The 20,279-nt window shown below is 43.4% G+C and overlaps 1 protein-coding gene across 2 annotated transcripts in view; it reads right to left on the bottom strand.

Annotated features, from left to right (window-relative positions):
• The window catches only part of raph1a (Ras association (RalGDS/AF-6) and pleckstrin homology domains 1a), a 60,956-nt gene that overhangs the window by 37,767 nt on the left and 2,910 nt on the right, over positions 1 to 20,279 (bottom strand). For both annotated transcript variants that reach the window (XM_083902160.1, XM_083902161.1), the window contains exon 2: positions 86 to 143. The gene's annotated coding sequence lies outside the window, so the exon portion shown is untranslated. The remainder of the gene's footprint in view (positions 1 to 85; positions 144 to 20,279) is intronic.

Here is a 20,279-nt window from a genome sequence, read left to right as displayed (position 1 = left end):
CAACTAAAACTGGAGAATCCAGAGGAGAATTTTCCACCTGTGACAGAGTGAGATGAAAGGATAACAGTGGAGCAATGCTGTTTACCTTTGGTCTGCTGACAGCAGCTCAGTCCAGCTCCGGCACAGCGCAGAGTTCAACCACCCTGCAGAAACACACATGCACAGACAAACGATTATTACACCATCACCACCATATTTCCTTTAAAACGGCTTGAAAAAGCAGACACGCGGTCTTCCTTCCTGTTAATAGCACGACAATTAAACCACGCTGGGATTCTGACAGTTGGCTTCGGGGGGGCTGTAAAAATATTTAGCGATTGTTGTTGACGGGTTTCTCCTCATTTTGAGCAACGAGTAAATCTCTCTGTGTGCGTCCACTGTAGAAATGAATTCGAGCCGTGGAGGGGGAACACGGTTAGTCTAGCGTAGCAATACCCACACCTCACAGCTGTCTACACACAAGCTGTACTGTCAGCAGGTGGCACTAGTGTGTGTTTCCAGCATGCTGTGCAGGCTGGATGTGTGTGACCTAAAAATAACTGACAGGGCACTACATTTAAATACGCCGCTGTGGTATCGTTCTACTCTCGTGTCATGCCAATTTGGGTCCTTTCGGTTTTATTACCCTTTCTATATTTCTTGTTGCTTTTTTCTGCACGTTGGGCCGAGTCGGCTGAAATCAGCGAGGGGGGGTTTGTCAGAAATCGCAAAAAAACACTCATATATGACACACACCCTAACCCCTTACCCTACCCCAACGAAATACCTAACCCCAACCCCAACCCGAACCCCAACCCTTACCCTAACCCTAACCCTTACCCTAACCCTAACCCTTACCCCTTACCCTACCCCAACGAAATACCTAACCCTAACCTAACCCCAATTCTAACCCTAACCCTACCCCAATGAAATACCTAACCCTAACCTAACCCTAACCCTACCCCAACGAAATACCTAACCCCAATTCTAACCCTAACCCTAAAACCAGGTCTTCAACCCTAAAAAAAAAAGCCCACGTGAGGACCAGCCAAAATGTCCTCACTCCCTATGGTTTATAGGGATTTTGGTCCTCACAAATACAAGAACATACAAGAACATATCAGCTTGTATAAGATCATTAACGGTTCTCATATGATCAGTCGCCGATGGCTGAAACAAGAACACTGTTGTTGTCCGTCTCTCTCTCTCTCACACTTCACGTCTGGTTTCCATGACGTCCAGGACATCACATTGACTTACTTTCATTTCGTGGAGACCAATATTTGGTTGTGACTGAGACACTTCCAACAGTTCTTGTCAAGGGACGACCACGATTATGGTTAAAAAACCAAAATGTTGGCGAGAAATAGTGGAGACACTTGAGGAACCCGGTGAGTAAGGATTGAACACTCCTTGCCCCGCCGACCCCTCCCCTTCCCCATGACCTATGACCTCATGCAGTGTCATGAATGATGACGATCGTCTGACATGGTAACCATTGTGAAAGACTGCTAGAAATATCACGTAGTTTGATCCTAACATTACTCTAACCTTAACCATAACTACGACTGGCCAAACCCTATAACCCAAACATGAACCGAACCGCAATTCAAATTTGGTTCCTGACCAAAGGTCAGTGTTTACGACAGAAAAGGTCCTTAAGAGGTAACGGATACAGGAACACACACGCGTGCATGTGGCTACTATATCGCTTTCGCTTCCTCAAATTAAGCCACACAAAGAACCAGATCTTGTTTTATGCTCAAACTTGGCCGGTTGTCCATCCATCCATCCATCCATCCATCCATCCATATAACCCAACTCTTGTTAAGTGGGCAATTAAAGAAATGAGTGAGTTTAAACTTTTACTTGGACTGAAGAATGAACTTATCAGATTTAGATCAAAAGTCAACATCACTGTGAACTCATAACTGCATGATATGCGATAACAATTATGTCTTGTGTCGACCAAGAAAGTGAAGAAGCCTGTGCAGACACAGGAAACACTATACTAAAATGGATTTATTTCTATTCCAACATGGTTTTATTAAAAAGCTAACTCTTAATATGCGGTATGCATCATTTTTCTATCATTTGTGAACGTGTTATGCCAACAGAGAATCCTTTTTACTTGAGACTCAATGAATGAGCTGCTCAGATGTGGACGATCAAAGGACACAGTGGCCTCGTAAAAATATGTTCTGGCTTCCTCAGCAACGAATTCCCGAAAAATGTTGGTCATCGGACGCATTGCAACCGCAGCTCGGTAGTTAAACTGCAACTGTTAATATGTGGTATTGATCAGTAAACAGGGGTTTTAAATCTCAGCCATTGAAGTGCTCCATCTGTGTGTCACAGAGCTAAAGTATCGAGCTAAAGACCAGGACCAGGACCAGGACCAGGACCAGGAGTCCCCCCCGCATGCAACCAGCAGCTGATGTTTGCAAAAAAACACGCACATGTGACTCATGTGGTTGTGAAACACGACTTTATAGTTCCATATTATTCTAGTAATTACAAACTGATGTGTCATTTAAAATAGTTCCCCATCCTGCGGTGTTGCAACAGATTTCTTCACAGGAAAAGCATTTTGGAGAATAAGCTAAAAACATTGTTTCAAAATAGCTTTAAAGTGTAAATAACATAATCATAATATCATGTATCCAATGATCCAATGGTCCAAATGCCACAAAAATGTGATATCATTGGTTACTTTTGGGACTTTGCTTGCATAGCTTCAAGTTTTTGGTTCGCTCCACTTCATTTGGAGGATGACTTTTTTGTTTTCAGTAATGGACCGATCTGATCTGCCAAGGACATTTCATTTTATAAGTCGAGTCCAGGTTTTGTCAAAGTCCACGCCTGCTTTTGCCAACTGTCCAATATCAAAAATCTACAGTACGAGGCTTACAGTGATTAAAAGGCGCTGTCAGCGTCGTCACCGTTTGGCTAAAGACCCCACGTCCAAAGCTACCTTTGATGAGAGGAGCATTTAATCGGTGACAAAGTGCCATTGACAGATGTTGGAAATACAGTTATTTAACTCAGATTTTAACCACTACTGCAGAAAATCCCTGTTTTGGAGAAACCCTAAACAAGCTTTAGTGACAATTTCATGCATCTGTTCTTTTTTTTACTTCTGAGATAACCAACCGCCACCGATTGGCGTCAAAATCTAAAGGTTTTGATTTGAATTTCACATTTTGCGATTACAGTAATAATGTATCCAAGACTGGCTTTTTTGTTTCCCGTCTTGGAAAGTAACTCATTCCGCTTGAGGTCATCTTCTCCTGCTGATTATTAATGGGCTTAAGATACATTTCTTGGGGCTTTGTAACGCTAAAGCTCTCCTACGCAACGTTGCAAAAACAAGCCGCATTAAATGTTATTATGAAACAACACGGTCTGCCAAGACAGAGGCTTTCCCATTTTCATACTGGAAACAATAGCTTTACCTCCTGATTAGTTCTTGGAAATGCGACTTAATCTGGCTGAGCAATTAATAGCGTGTGTAATGTCACGACTATAGTTTCCACAATAAACTGTCAGAATAACTGGCATAAGTGGGAAACATTTAATTGAAACAGTCGAGGCATTGTTACGGCGTTTTGTAATTGGTTTCTCCCAAAAAGCATTAAAGGAGAAAAAAACAAGGCTGATGGCAACACACAAACACACAGAGACCATTAAGTTCCGCCCAACGCTGCCGGGCAACATCTTGTGATGTGGCTATAATGGGTTATGTAGGAAGTGGATTATGTTTCACATAATGCATTAGAGCTGCATAATAGCTGCAAATATTGACTCATCGACTGGGTAGAAAAATAAAATCTCAATTGTTTAATAGACTGGGTTAGGCGATCAATCAGTTAATCAAACAACCCAACAACCAGATGGTCGCAAAAAGCAAAACTGATATGAACAAAGTAAATTAACATGGTTCTGCGGATTATATTCGGGGAAACAGTAACATACCTTTGTTGCTCTGCTGTTTTTCCCCGAAAAATCTCAAATGCTCATTAAACATTAATGAGCGAGAGTGCAAGTTTAAGCTGGCCACTGCATAATCTGGTATTCACACACACACACACACACCGTCACATAACTGGGAAGTATGAGGTCATTTAAGCCTGGAGGATATGGATCTGTGAGTGGGGGGGGGGGAGGGGCATTTCCACATTTTGTTCAAAGTGCTTGGTTTTAAGATTAAGTTAAGTTAAGTTAAGTTTCCATCCAAAACAAACGTCCAAGCACGAGTGGGCAATCGATTTATTGACTAGAAGGTGTCCACCTCCGCTACACTAGAGGGCGATACGCCCCCCATTTCACTTTGTTCGTATTAAATGGTTTCCAGTTTAGGATGTGGCTAGCTGTTAGCATGTCAAGCACCATTCTGAGTCTTCCTACCATCCATGACCTTTACAATATCAAATTCTCCAAGAAGAAAAAGCATAAAACTAGCATGAAGTTCACCATGTTGTCTTCCTCCTGTGTGTGTAACTGCTTCTTTTATTATTTCTGGGATTAAGATTGGATTAAGGAGGGTGGAAGCTAGCTGACTGGAGCTAGCCGCTAGCTGACTGGAGCTAGCTGGCTGGAGCTAGCTGACTGGAGCTAGCTGACTGAAGCCGACCGGAGCAAGCCGACCGGAGCAAGCCGACCGGAGCAAGCCGACCGGAGCAAGCCGACCGGAGCAAGCCGACCGGAGCTAGCCGACCGGAGCTAGCCGACCGAAGCTAGCTGACGGAATGGTGTTGTAGTGGCAATGTAACCAAAAGAGGACTTTCCCTGCCACTGTTGCAGGACAGGACGTGAAGTTTTTGACTCGTTAAATCCAAGGAAAAGCGAGACTGAGGTAAAATTGGCATCTGGTCATTTATTCCACTAAGCCGTCAGCTACCAAAATAAACAAACTCGTCACTTTCTCCAGCCTATTAAAAAAAAAAATGACCACACTTTACTCAAAAACTGTTGCTCCTGATCCTGCTCCATCCCAATGAAGGAAAATGCAATTTTCTTCAATGAATTATACTTCACAAACAGCAGGACAACTAAAGGAGCCTTAAAGTTGCATTATGTAATAAGCAACTGGCCATAAAACCCTCCTAATATGTCACAGAGACTCAGGAATAATGTTCATATAACAAACTGAACTCACCAACAACAACAGTACAGGCAAAATATTTGCATTAAAAAAATTTTTTTTGCAGACTGCAAATCATGTTTATGTGTTGAAATCATGTTTTGGCATGTGGCGCCACCTACCACCGTCTACCATTCGTTGCAGTCAGTAGAGTCTCAGCTGCCGAGCAACCACGGGTTGCCAGTTACGTCAGAAATCGAAACCTAAAAGACCTCTGTATTTTGAATTTGAATGTAGCAACCGTTTTTGGCCACATTCTTACATATGGCGCCTTTAAACTATAATTTTAACAACAATGAACAGACAAAAAATATACATTTAAAGAGCTAATCATGACCAAATGCCACATGTACACAACAATTCGAATCAAGTTTGACGCGTCCACAGCAGCTAAATGCCACAGAATAAGATAAACGCGATTATTGCTGCCAGTGACGAGATTCAAACCCGCAACCCGGTCAAGAGTTGTTGCATTTGCTGCTAAAACTACAAGAGACGAACGCCCTCCCTGTTCTGCCTGGCAACCAGTTAACCCACATACACACCATCCGACACGGCACAGCCTCGACAAGGCCAGCCGTCAGGTCACATTACTGCACGCGTTCTCTAAGAGCGCCCTCGGGTTAAATCTGCAGACTGGTTTTTGTTTCCTGCTTTTTATTCAGATGGGACACAGGCTGCCAGCACTGGAGGGCAGGGAAATAAAATAGAACAATAAAATGGACCATAAAGATTTGAAAAATGGGACTCAACTGAGAAAATTAATGAGACATCGCATTTGCTAGTCATCGAGTTAAATGAGAAAATAAATCTGCAGTGAATAGAATAATAAAAGTGTTAAAAAAAACTCAATTATAATATGAAAATAAGCTTACCAAATGTTAAAATGAGTCAGAAAATAGCCAAAGAAAACAGCAGAGAAACAGATTTGGTAAATAAATCACGACGTTCATGCGGCATGTAATTTAAACGTCTGAGGATGAAACACGGCAACAATTGGGGACATGAGATCTGTGTGGAGTGGGAAGGAAACGGGAACGCTGCTCTAAATTATACATAAAACACAAGTTATGACACACATCCACCACGTTTTTTCGTTTGCAGCTGCTGCCGTTTATCTTAAATCTAGGGTAAGTCAATTGTTTCTGAAGTCCAAAATTTCAGCAGTCAAAATTTAGTGAATTTCCATTGTTTTGGGGCGAAGCATTGAGGAGAGGGTTGACCGGAAAGGGGGTGGGATCTGAACGCCGTGTTTCCATCGTGGCACGGTTCGGTTTGGAATGGTAAAGTCGGATGCCCACGAGCGATAACAACGATGGGGCGACATCGATCGGGGACCCAGCGGACAAAATTGGAGGACGTCCAGCGGCTCGTTCTGAGGCAAAGACGTCAAGATCAAGCAATGAGAATAGACTACGAGCTGGACTGTACCATTTTACTTTGGCACCCCAAAGGAATAGTGCCGAAAGTTCTTTCCGACTAGGCGGTGTAGGTTATTTTGGTGCTGTTGCTAATGGGAACGCAAAAAAAACCAAGTACCGTACCATAACTGTACCAACCCAAACCGTTCGTTCGTCAAGGTGAATCCCTTGGTGGAAACCGGCCTTTATATGCCACGTTTTCCTCACGGTACGGTTTGTAAACGGTAAAGCCCTGGGTAAGGCTTGAACGGTACCTATACTTGGTCGGCGTTGAAGAACCACCGGTCGTAAAGGAGCTACGTTTATCAGCAGACGATACCGTACCATTGTACTCTGGTACCCCAAGGCAAGGGATGCCAAAAAATGGATTGTTTGGGGACAGTTATTTTGGTTATTTTGCATTTATTTCAAAGCACAGCCTCACAAACTCTATTCAGACAATAGTAGCGGATGCAAATTTGCAGTTAAATGAAAGATTTGGATGGTAACTAATCTGTTTTTGAAAGCTTAGCGAACTCCTAATCCACCATTTTTTTTCATTTCTTTAATCAATTTAGTAGTTTATTTCACGGGCACAAATGTGTTGAATCAAGGAAATACTTATCAGATTAGTTAAGAACAGTCGTAGCCCTAACGTGGAGACGGCTTGGACAGTAGCCTGGAATATCCCGGAGCGCTCTGGTGATGTAATATCGTGGGGTCAGTGTGCCACGAAGATGGAGCAAAAGTGGAACAATTAAACCACCTCGCTTGGAAATAGTCTCGCGGGGTTTTTGCCGCCGATTGTTATAACAAAACCTGTTATTGAATCAGCGAGAACGAAATAAAATCTAGTTCAGGAATGATCCTCACGATGCTTAGCCCACTCCTTAAAGTGTTTAAGACCAAGGCTGATGTTAAGAGGCTTCATCGTAATCACTGCTCCGGGTTTATGAGCATGAATGGGGGAAACACACACACAGACACACACACAGACACACACACACACACACACACACACACACACACACACACACACACACACACACACACACACACACACACACACACACACACACACACACACAGGTCTAGTGTTGCTGCAGTGAAGTCGGTCGCACTGCAGAGCTGTCAGGAAGAATCACAGCGCTCTGCTTTCCTGCTTACACACACACACACACACACACACACACACACACACACACACACACACACACACACACACACACACACACACACACACACACACACACACACACACACACACACACACACACACACACACACACACACACACACACACACACACACACAGAGTGGACATCAGCTCATACCACTCAGCACAAGGACACTCAGCTACTGGGTTAAAATACTGCTAAAGGGAATAAAGACGACGACAGAGAATGGGAAGAAAAAAACAAGGACAGTCAGACTGACAAGCACGAGAGTCTTCGTCTAGTCCGACGGCTCACAAAAACTCTCAATCTTATCGTTTCCCCGACCAACGTAAACTTAAAAAATTTAGTCTGCTGGTTGCCGAGGTCTCGTCCTTGATGCCAGGACAGTTTGGGCGCCTGTTCAGACACGGTATTAGACGTGGTATCAGCGAAAAACAACAACGCCGCACAACAACGGAGGACATTGAGCATTCCGCGTTGTTTCTTGACGGCATGAAGACAAGCTTTCTTTGAGAGAAGGCTGCACGGGAAAGAAAAACACAGTTTTTTTCCTCTTACCATCACACGAAAGCGATGGTTCTCAGTAGAACAGTCAATGGACTGCAGTTGGTCTATCTACACCCTGTTGGAGCTCCAACCAGACCGCAATGAAAAGGTGCCAAAAACTGGGACAGTGTGGATCAGTTATGTTTGTTAATGGAAATGCAAGTTCCAAACAAGGCGAATCCCTTGGTGGAAACAGGGCTTTATATGCCATGTTTTCATAAAGGTACGGTTTGGAACGGTAAAGCCCTGGGTAAGGCCTTGAACAGTACCTTTACTTGGTAGGCGTTGAAGAAACACCGGTTGCAAAGGAGTTACGCTTTTCTGTCGCCCAATCAGCAGACGATACCGTACCATTGTGGTACCATTGGGGTACCAGAGCCCCAAGGCAAGGGTGCCAAACATCGATTGGTTGGGGACAGTTATTTTGGCACCATTTGCGTACCAAAACAAATGGTTCTACTCATTGGAAACGTGGCTATAGCTCCACGAGGCAGGACAGGCTTATCAGACTATCAGACTACTCGCATTCTGGGATGGAATCTCTCTGAACTGAGGTCAGAAGGACGCATTGTTTCATAAGACATGACACATGATCCAAAGCCTTCTCTCCACGTCTCAAAAACGTTCTGCCGATATTGACACAGGTTTTATTGCTGAAATTTTCCACCTCACTTTGAGACTCTCTTTTCTATATTTTTTGGGTTCATTTGGAGCTGAGAAGAACGTTGTTTTCCAGTGATGGAGTAGCAATCCAGCATCAGAAAAGACCTCTATGCAGGGTAGGTGTAGTGGAACAGCCAAGGAGTGACGCGACGAAATTTCAGATATTGCCTTTGTTACCTTTAAAGGCAGGTGATTGGTCCACACGCGGAGTCTAAAACTGGACGTCAATAACAAACGGGCCAGTCTGAGCTCCAGTCACGTGACTGCGGTTTAAGAGTAGCATTTTCCTTCAACACATACAGCAGCTAAATGCCTCAAACTAATGAAAAAAAAGAAGAAAAACTTTCCACTTCTGCCTGTCCTCAGATGAAATGGCTCCTGCCAGCAACAACATCTGCGGTAGGAACCAACGACAACCTTTTCAACAAGAGGAAAAACATCAACGAAGTGCTCAAGTGTGTGTTCTGCGGGGGTGTTATTCGTTGCTCATATCTGTGTAACCGTGGTATGAGCGCTGTATTCGTTTAGTCCACTCTCTGATCACCTTCGTACACACTGCAGCGAGCTGCTCGACGAGAAGGGGAGCAGACCGCTTCGACGCCGGAAAAAAACCTGCTCAGACACATACAGTAAATCCATATATGCAGGAATAGCGCATTTACACAGAGTTATGGGACTAATCGTATAATGACAGAGCAGTGAAAAGAGCCTGACTCAGCTAAGAACCACCAGACCTGCTCCAGTTCTAACAAGCCCACCCCTTCAGCTAAGACGGTGACACATCGACTGCGTCGGTCTGTTGGCCGACTTCTACTCTTCTGCTTCCTAACCCTGTGCTGGTGTGCGTTTGGATTCACTAAGTACATCAAATTCAACGGGAGATTTCCATAAACTGTCAAAAAGTAGGTATTAAAAGAAGAAAACAGAGCCCTACTTTATTGCTGATGCAGGATCAACTCAAAAACCTGCCTATTATAGACACACAAATACCTGTTAGATAAAGGTCATTCAGTGTTGAACCTGTAGAACACGTACCTGTATGTACAGTTCGATATAAAAGACAGAAAGAAAGAGAGGACAGCTGTCTTTGCCTTGTGGCCAATCCCTCTGTTGTGGTACAGCGGTGCTTTCGACCATTTCCCATCGTCCATTTTCACGTTTGCCGCTTGTGGATTATGGACGCAAGCAGACGGCCAAGTCTTGTCCTTGCAGATTTATTAATTCTACATCTTAACTTCATGGTTACATGGTTCCTGACGCGCGGCGCTCAATCCTACCTTGGTCGCGATACAAACCCTTGAAATATCAGCCCGACATGTTGGTCCTTTTAGTTACCAGAGGTCGTACATGTAGAACTCAAAGTACATCTGTTTTTTTTTTTCTCCTTGAAGACACCTACACACAGCATTTGCTGAGGTAGACGAGCGCACTCCTCGTTTACTTTCCATCCCCGCATTTTTCCAAACCAGAGGATTAGAGCTGGGCGACTTCCCAGGCACAACTAAACCACACTTGACTCCTCTACAGATGTTGCGTAACGCGATTTCCTTAGAGCGGATTGCGTCCAGAGTGGTGCAAGTCTGAACCATGATCTTTGTCGCGGCAGATAAACAAATCTTTGGCGCGCCAACTTTTCATTTTCAAGTCAGCAGACAGACAGACAGACAGACGGAAGATATTTTCCATCTCTACTGGAGAGCTGTTTGGATACGAGAGGTTGCTGTGGTTTGCTCTGGAAATGTTTTCACATGTGAACGAGCCAGGACAAAAAAAAAACAGTAGCTGCTCCAGACATAATTCACAAGCCATAACATTAACACCTAACTATATACACGCACCGTTATCCTTCTAAGGACACTGCATTGAACCTCCATTCATTTGGACAGCCTAAACAAAGCGGCACCGCGAACCTTATCCATAACAGTTAATGTCTCGCCCCTAAGTTTAACCTTACCACAACTCAAATATTAGCCTTAAACTTCTTGACCCATTCCTCAGAAATGAGGTTCAGCCTCATCAGGACCAGGTTTTTGATCTCACCGAGTATAATAGACAACACACGCCCCCCCGCGCGCAACGTCAACAATCGCTTCAAACTAGCCGACCAACTAACCGACAAACCCCAAACAGACTCTCACTTTCACCCGCTCACACACACACACACACACACACACACACACACACACACACACACACACACACACGCGTTGCAAAAACATCATCATCTCCCTTTCAACACACGACACACAATAAAGGCTGGTGTGGCAGAGATCACGGGGTATAATTAGCACCTTTTTTCTGTGACTCCATTCGCTGCTTTGTAGCGTTGCAGCTCAAAGGCTGACAAAAGCTAATTACAACGTACTATTGCGTGTTTGGATTTTGGATTCATGTTATGCCTTTTTTTTTTTCAGATTTGTAAGTCCTCATGACATCGCTCTCAGAGTGCGAGCAGCCACATCCAACGCCACTAGTGCTAAATGGGTGGATGATGATGACATGGCTAAACTCCATATGTTATGGAGTGACCAGTAAATAATATTGAAGAGTTGCTGACATGGGGCGAGACTGGGGAAAGCAGATTCATCACTAAGTTGATGGAGTAGATGCATCTAAATGACACATCAGTTGGGGACGAGAAAATTGAAAGAGTCCTACGGTGCTGGACTGGATGCAAATATGCTCCCCCAAGTACAAGATGAGTCATCAGAAATCTCATAGTGGATTCAAGGGTATAGCAACCTCTAGAATCCAACAGGAGCATTGGAAAGAATTGTCCCTTTTCATATTATTTGGTTGTATACGGGTCAACATCAAGCCAAAAAATGTACAGTATCTTATTTCTTTTCATACTATTGCACACATAGCTATTTATAACTACATTTTATTAACACGAACATGTAAAGGAAGTGTCAATAAAGACAGAATAACTTAGCCGTGAAATCCAGACACTGGTCAGACAAATTCACAGCCATTTATCTAAAACTGTCTGACTGACAAAAGGTGTGAGTCACATTGAAGCATTTTCATGACACGTTTCACTTCTCTGATTAGTTCCATTCAAATGGATCCAGAGGCAGTTTGACCTGTTGGCCACCTCATTTGGATAGTAAATCCAAAGATAATTGTGCGACTACGGCTTTGCCGTACCATTCTGAAGGCTCTTCCAATTCACCAGAGGCACCAGAGGCAAATTTATCTAAATGAAATAATAGTAGGAATAATAACAGTCGGCAGCAAAGTCCAGTTTTGACACTACTCGGGACTATTAGCGACAGTACCTGGTACCTGGTGCTTTTTGGTACCTGCTTTGGTGAGGTTCTGAGCGAGCGCAAAGACCGACACAAGAATCAAACCTGGCAAAAGTGTGCAGACGTTCCCCGAGTTTGGTGGCCAACAAGATCCAGATAAAACGCCATAGCGCCAGTTTTGCGCAGCAGTGCTACGACGCCCCCCACCGAGAACAGTCGAGTCGGGTAGATCCGAGTAGTGCTAGACATGTATTATGGAAAAGCGGAATTAGCTCATGAGCTAATAAGACAATCAGTTCAAACCTTTTAAGGAGTAATCGTACCATCATCTCTTGTCTCATTACTGGCAGCAGCAGCAGCATCAACACAAGATTCAAGATTATTTTTGGGAGTGTTTGAACGTTTAAAGAGGAACAGGAAACAAAGGCAATTGGCGATTACATGGAGAACATTCCAAGGGCGAGAAATTGGACTGCAGATGTTGTGGTTATGAAAATGGCATGTGTCGCAACCCCAATGCCAACTCACATGTCATAGTCCAGTTTACAAAGTATTAACTTCCAGCTGTGCCTCCACAAACCTACACATGCAATGTGTTTGTGATTAAAATCATGACATTATAACATAAATTGAGAACATGCTACATTTTACTTAGATGTTTCCCCAGTTCCTTCTAATGGACAATAAAGTTTGCCTGATTTTGAATTACATAAAATATAATGTTTTGACAATTCTTCCACCACTTCAATGTCCACAGGAAGCAGACACTTTAAAGAAAATCAAGTAAAACAGAGTCGACCTCCTTTCAGCGCAGTCAAAAAATGACAGGCCTGATTCCCAGCTGCACAGCCTGCCCCTGGATCTCCACGAGGGTCGAGGGACATAGAAACACACAGAGAGAGAGAGAGGGTGGCTTGGCTACAGTGCTACAACTCAGAGGGAAAAACATGACAGAGAAAAATGAAAAGAAAAAAAAAAACAACCCAAAATGAGATTAAAGTTTCCAAGAATGACGGACTGTGCAGCAACTCTGCAACAACGGCCAGAAAAAAACCGAAAAAAAAACCCCACATCTGTGTGGAATTACAGAGACGGAGACAAAGACAGAGACAGTGCTGCCGGTCGAAAAAGTGCGTTCGAAACCACGGTGTTCTACAAAGTCGACTTGAGATGAAGGCTCCAAGAGGTATAGAATATTGTCCAAATATTCAGGGTCTTGCCCAAGTTTGGTTCTAGACGTAGATCGGAGGGGCCTGGGAACGAAGTGCCAACCTTCTGGTATCCACTAGCCAACAGTGTGACCACTGTGCCAACAAATGAAACATCAGTGGTCCACACCATCGAGGGGAATGCCCCTCAGCATCCCTGACCTCTGACCTCTGACGTGTTTTAGGGTTTTTACCCATTGAACAGAGCACAGAAACCCATTCAACATTTTCGTCGAGTTTTGGGATATTCCTAAAAATACATATATAGTGAACCGACCATCGGGTCATTGTTACTGTTCTGCTGTTTGTCTTTGGCTCTGTGGTTTACACAGTTTACAACGCAGTTAAACAAAAGAAAGGGGTGAGACAGAGGAAAGTGGAGTACTGTTACCTCATCTGGATACTCCATTAATACTCTTTCTGTGTATATGTGTGGGAGGGGGGACACAGGCTGAGTCATTGCATTCAGCTGCCAGTTTCAACAACAAACAGCAGAAAACAACCTTATATTGTATCGACTGGCTTCCAATCAATTGGACAACCTATCCAAGACATTATTATGGTACGTAAACATAACCTGTGAATGCTAAACCCTTACATATTGACTCTAACCATGACTTCCATTCAATTGGACAGACTCACCAAGGTGTTGTCCACAACGAGTTCATGCTAGGGCTGTAAAGTCAAAGTCGACTGGTCAACTAATCGGTCGACACGATCTGGCTCGACCAAAATTTTGATTGGTCGACTAAATTATTATTTTTTAAATTATTATTATTGTTGTGGTGAATTTCATTAGGAGGAAAGTACCAAGTGCTAATAGGGGTGTTTTCGAGCACCCGTGTTTCACAGGAAATAGCGTGTCTTCAGAGAACACCCCCCCTTGTTTTCCACTATTTGGTTTAGTCCAGCCCAGTGGGTTGAGAAACGGACAGATTAGCGTTGCCATTGACGTGAATTTTAAACTTTTCATTTGAGGCTACAGTCAGTCCTCCTGTCACATCCATGTCAAAGACATTTTTCATAAGTAGGTAAAAAAGTGGAATGGTAAAAAAGAGGGTAAAAAAAAAAGTGGAACGCAAACTTTGCAAGCGACAGTTTGCTTTTTTGTCGAGTTTTGGGATATATCAGAATTATTAGCATATTTCAATGTTTTAGTCTAATAATTGTTGATTGGTTTTCGTCGATTAGTCCATTTTTAGTCGGGGCCTTAGTCGACCAAGAGTTTCTTACAGCCCTAGTTCATGCCACTCTCTACTTAACTTTACCTAACCACAAGTTCCAGTTCCTCAGAAATTAGATTCTGCCTCATTAGGATCAGGTTGTGTGATGTTGCGTTTATGCCGGGAAGGTCCTAAAAAGCTTTATAAAAAAAATACAAGTACACTCAAACTGTATGACCTTTAACACCTTTAAAAGTCCTTAAAATGCGTTGTTTTTTTGCACTTAGTCATTTTTAACGACTGTACAGCACGAGTAAAAACCATCCCCTGTTGACCTGACTGGAGGTTCAATTCATTCTATAATCCTATTTTATCAAAGCCCTTTAATCTTCATTTCAAAAAAATCCATTCACTGTTATTCAGCTGCCTTCTACACAAATTAATCCAATATGTAATCCCAATCCAGAAACTAGGTCATTTAAAAAAAAAAAATCACCATTCATGTAAATATGGTAACCTATCGAAGTATGTCATAAATCAATGACATAATGGTTGATTCATCGTCATTTCTTAGTTTCATGCAGAATTGTTGAATTTTGGCTGTTTGCGAGTCAATGTCTACGATAATTCACTGCAGGGATGAGCAGATCCAGTCAGTATCAGTCCCGCAGTGGTCAAATACAATGTTTTAACGATCTGTAAACCATAAATATCACCGTGCAGAGGCTGTAAAAAGAGATATCCCTCGAGTTACGGGCTGCACGTGTCTGCCGTGCTGCAGTGATCATGTTGGAGCTGTGTGGATTTACTATAACCCTAGCAGATTTTATTTGTCTAAAAAATTAAAATAAGGAGCAGCGGGTGCAATCGTTAACTGCGTGCGTGATGGCTCGGTGGTAAATGCAAATATACAGATATTGGTATTTGTAGATACTCAAGCTATTAGTGTGAGTGAGAAAGGTAAATACACCATGCCAATCAAGATGAGCCGGTTAGCCCGGTTCAAGCTCCCGCTTCAGATTAGCCACATTACCGAGGCTAAGATAGGCTTATTCGCTCTGAAGCCCCCGTGTTTTATGCCTGACATGCTTCAGCTCTACATCACTGCCGAGCAGACAAACTTGGTCAGCAGAAAGAGAACGACATGAGTCCACACACACACACACACTCACTCGACCACTCTTGCCCACTCCAGCTGTGATGCAGTTTAATGTGCTGGTGTATCTGCAGGTTTTAGCACTGACGCAGCAAGAACAGGCCTGCAATAAAGACTCCTGCACACAAGTGCTGCATTGGAGTCCAGTTTGAGACGTTTAGCTGGGTTTTATTGGCGTGATAAGCTGAACATACTACACATATATATATATGTTAGTATAAGATTATGTTTACTTTGAGATAAAAGTTGTTTTTATAGGGGTTGTTCAAAATTTGGTGATATATCGTCGTCCTTCCTCCTGCAATGCGCTAATCGAGTTTCTGCTAGTTTCACTCGTTGGGCGTCACTACTTCGTGTCTCCTCGCGGTGGCGCTGCTCAAATGAATGATAAGGGAAACTTGAGCTCCATCCACTGTCAATACATGCACTTTGTTCTCTATGTTGTGAATAAACAGAGAAATCCTGCACTTTGAACTTTTCACGGACGTTTCGTTTTCTTCAGTTAGACAGATATCGTGATATGTATCGCTGTCGGATCGTCTTGCGACGCATTGATCATCACAGAATCGTTCAGAATCGTGATATTATTGGTATCGTGGACCATGTTTCGCGAGATATCGTTTGATTCCCACCCTTTTGTGCATAATGCTAATTTGTGCATAATGCTAATTTGTGCATAATGCTAATTTGTGCATAATGCTAATTTGTGCATAATGCTAATTTGTGCATAATGCAGTGACTAATTGACAGTCATATCTGTGACATGTCATTTAGAATTGGTAAACAAACAATTCCCATGAGACGCTAGGAGGGACCCCAAAAAAACTAACCGCGACCCATCTGTGGGTCCCGACCCAGAGTTTGGGAACGACTGCCAGATGTTTTCTCCAGTTAGACAAATCCCGTAATGTACTGCTGCATGATTGTCTTGCAATATATCGATTGTCACAAAATGGTTGTATCGTGATATTATTGGTATCGTAGACCATGTTTCGCGAGATATCGTTTGATTCCCACCCTTTTGTGCATAATGCTAATTTGTGCATAATGCTAATTTGTGCATAATGCTAATTTGTGCATAATGCTAATTTGTGCATAATGCTAATTTGTGCATAATGCTAATTTGTGCATAATGCTAATTTGTGCATAATGCTAATTTGTGCATAATGCAGTGACTAATTGACAGTCGTATCTGTGACATGTCATTTAGAATTGGTAAACAAACAATTCCCATGAGACGCTAGGAGGGACCCCAAAAAAACTAACCGCGACCCATCTGTGGGTCCCGACCCAGAGTTTGGGAACGACTGCCAGATGTTTTGTTTTCTCCAGTTAGACAAATCCCGTAATGTATCGCTGCATGATTGTCTTGCAATATATCGATTGTCACAAAATGGTTGTATCGTGATATTATTGGTATCGTAGACCACGTATCACGTATCCTGAGGTACCCTGTGATTCCCACGCTTCATCTTTAATGCGTACTTTAGAGAGAGGTCTTGCTTTACAGCGTCACAAATGGACAAATCGGTCAGAGATGGCTTTTTCGAGTTCTATCACAGAAGCTTGTGACGTAAAACAAAGACTATTTCCCTCACATACTTGGGGAACAGAAGGTCAACAGTCTGCCTGTAGTTATTATATTGTGTTTTTTTCTATCCAATCAAAGCTGCTTTACACCATAGTTCTTCACAGATTCACCCAACTTGGGGTAAAGTGTGTTGGCCAATCAAACCCTTGACCTTCTGGTCACCATGGGAGAGCAGTGGAGCCCTCCATTTGGAACAATCTCACCATAAGATGTCACCAATTCAGATTCCAGATCAGATTAAAGTAAGAGACTGAATTTCAGATGCCACGTTTTTCCTGAAACATCTCAAATGCCTTTGCTTTCTTGGACGCACCAAAGTGGAACATTGTCTCTCAAAAAAACTGCTTCAACACAATGAGATACTTGTAGTGTCACAATAAAAAGAATGCGAGTAAATAAGACGCTGTGGCCTGCAGGGTCCCTTCTGTAGCAGATCCGCTCCAATTCCCCTTTGCACCATCTCTGTGCATCTCACCCCCGGGACAAGGAGGAATTTCCTGCGAGAAGAAGGGATGACTTTTCCAGACACTTGGTGAGAGACGGAGAGAAACGCAAGTATAACAAGACAGCAAGGGTAGAGAGAGAGAGAGGGGGGTGGAAACAACATCAGATGGTGACCTGCTTTGACCTGGCACAGCCGGCAGTGAGAATAAAAAGGAACAAACATGCAATGCAGAGCAGCTGATACAGATGTAACCGGTGCTTTCGATCCGGCGCTCGACACGACCACCGCAAAAGCTGCCAGAGGAAGCGCTGCGAGGCCAACGTCGTCTCCGAGCGCTCGCAGGCCCTGTCCGGTGCCTGGAAATACAGATGTGCGCGATTCCCACAACAGACCATGTCTCCACTTAAGGAAGACCTAAACAAGACAGAGTGAAGTCTCCACGAGTCCCTGAGTACGTGGATAAGAGCTCATTCTTCCACATCACTTTAATCCATAAAGGTTTACTCAACACTGCGATACCTTAAGTGCAACAGTAACCTCCGGGAAACATGAATGCACTGATTAATCTAACATCCAGCTGCTCAAATGGCCCCCTTTGCACCTTAATGGTGCAGGAACTTGACTTTTCCAAGCTCGAAAACCTTCCTAAGGGTAACATTTTACCAGACAAATCGGACAAACACACCCGAGGCAATCGAGACTATTCGTGCTGAGGTACGACAGCCGTCTTTCCACATTTGCACATGCGTCTCGTGCCGTTCCCTGCGAACGCGGTTGAAACAAAGCCTGGACTTCATTGTCGCTGCATCTGCTGTCGAATCTCTTGAGCCGCTCCGTCCTTTTAACTGTCTGCCATGAAGTACAAGCAAAACATATTTGTGAGTTGATGGGTCTCGGGTCGGAAAAACCCAATTCCCAACTAGGTACAAACACTCATTTCTACAGGGGACGATCGGCCGCCGTACCAACCGACCTTTCTACGATTCAAAACAAACCCTTTTCCCATGTTCTTGCGACACATGATTGCAGTCTTCACAACAGCTAGGGGGTATTACACTGCTGACACGAGGATGATGGAGCAGAATTCACATTTCAACAACATCTTCCAGTGTTTTGAGGGCAAGGCTTTGACAAGAGGGTTGACAGAAGGGGGAAATGACCGCGTTCAAGTCTGTTTTTGCTAGCGTTTCCAGATCTCCTAACGATATCGTACTCACGGTGCAGCAAAGGATGAAACGTGAAGCAACAGTCAAAGTTGACTGGATGGTTGCGTACAGCCGGAGCAGCTTTAAGTTGAATTAGGGCAGTCGGGGAATTTCATACTCCAGTAAACCTTCAGCGCTACCGAGAGAGAGAGAGAGAGAGAGAGATACGGAATTCTGCTCCACTTTGCTGCACGCAAGTGTGAGTCTTGGGTTTGGACGTCTCGACGCTTGTCGTTCCCGATTTCGCTCGAGCGCTGATGGGTACGGTTACAGATTATAGCCCTGGTAAAAAAAAAAAAATCAAGCTTCAGCATTTATGAGGCGGTTATGAGGCGGATCACCACTGTGATAACTTTGTTGTACTGTTAGGTTTAGCTGAAGAACTCCAGCGGTTTTATCCCGATACAGCACTTGCGTGATCAACAAAATATTGCAAGACGATAATATAATGATAGACCACAGTGTCTGTACCACTATCAGTATCATTTCTGTGATCAGCACCCCTGCAAGTGGTCATTAGTCACACTGGAAAATTAGATATTGGCGTATTTTGTCTCTTACATATTGCACGGGAACGACTATAAGCTTATTTAAAACACTACCCAAAAGGCCTGGAGTACATGAGGTCTATACCCACATTCAGACTGATTGCATTGCTGCATCAGATAATAAAAAAAAAAAACCCAGCATCATCTTTTATTTTAATGAGACTTTGACATATTATCAGCTGTTGCCAAAAACACAGTCCAAAAATAATCTGGCAACGGAATACAGAGAACAGTCAAAGAGCACGAAAACCTCATCCTCTACTGCAGTGGCACCAACCACACTGCAAAAAAAAAAAAAGGGAAATCAATCACTGACCTATATTAAATATGATCACAGATACGTCAAGGTTGCGTCTCATCAATGTCGCCATCTTTTTCTTTGCACTCGCTCACCAAAACAAGCACTTTCTGACCGTCGTCCTAAGTTTTCCCCAGGTTCTCTTTGCGCCACCAAGACGATGTCAAGAGCCAACTTTGTACCTCAACCACCAGGCCTTTTAGGACCACGACCCAAGAAATCGCCATTAATTGTACAATATTTACCTTTCACAAATCCACACGTGAGCCGACAAAAACTACTATGTGGCACAGCCGGTCGGACACCACCTCTGAATCCTATTGATTAAGAGTAATAGTGGGACAGGTTGTCCAGCAGGTGGACACACACACAGACAGACGGTCAGACAAAGAGACAGATGGCACGCCTGCATATCTGATGATGATGCTGAATTTTAAATGACACTGAAGCACTTACACTCAAGTCAGTCGGCATGATAACAACAACAGAACGATGGGGTCATTTT

This window comes from Microchirus variegatus (assembly GCF_963457635.1).
Source record: "Microchirus variegatus genome assembly, chromosome: 16".
NCBI lineage: Eukaryota > Metazoa > Chordata > Actinopteri > Pleuronectiformes > Soleidae > Microchirus > Microchirus variegatus.
Note: the sequence above shows the minus strand (reverse complement) of the source record. Positions and strands in the feature narration are given on the sequence as shown.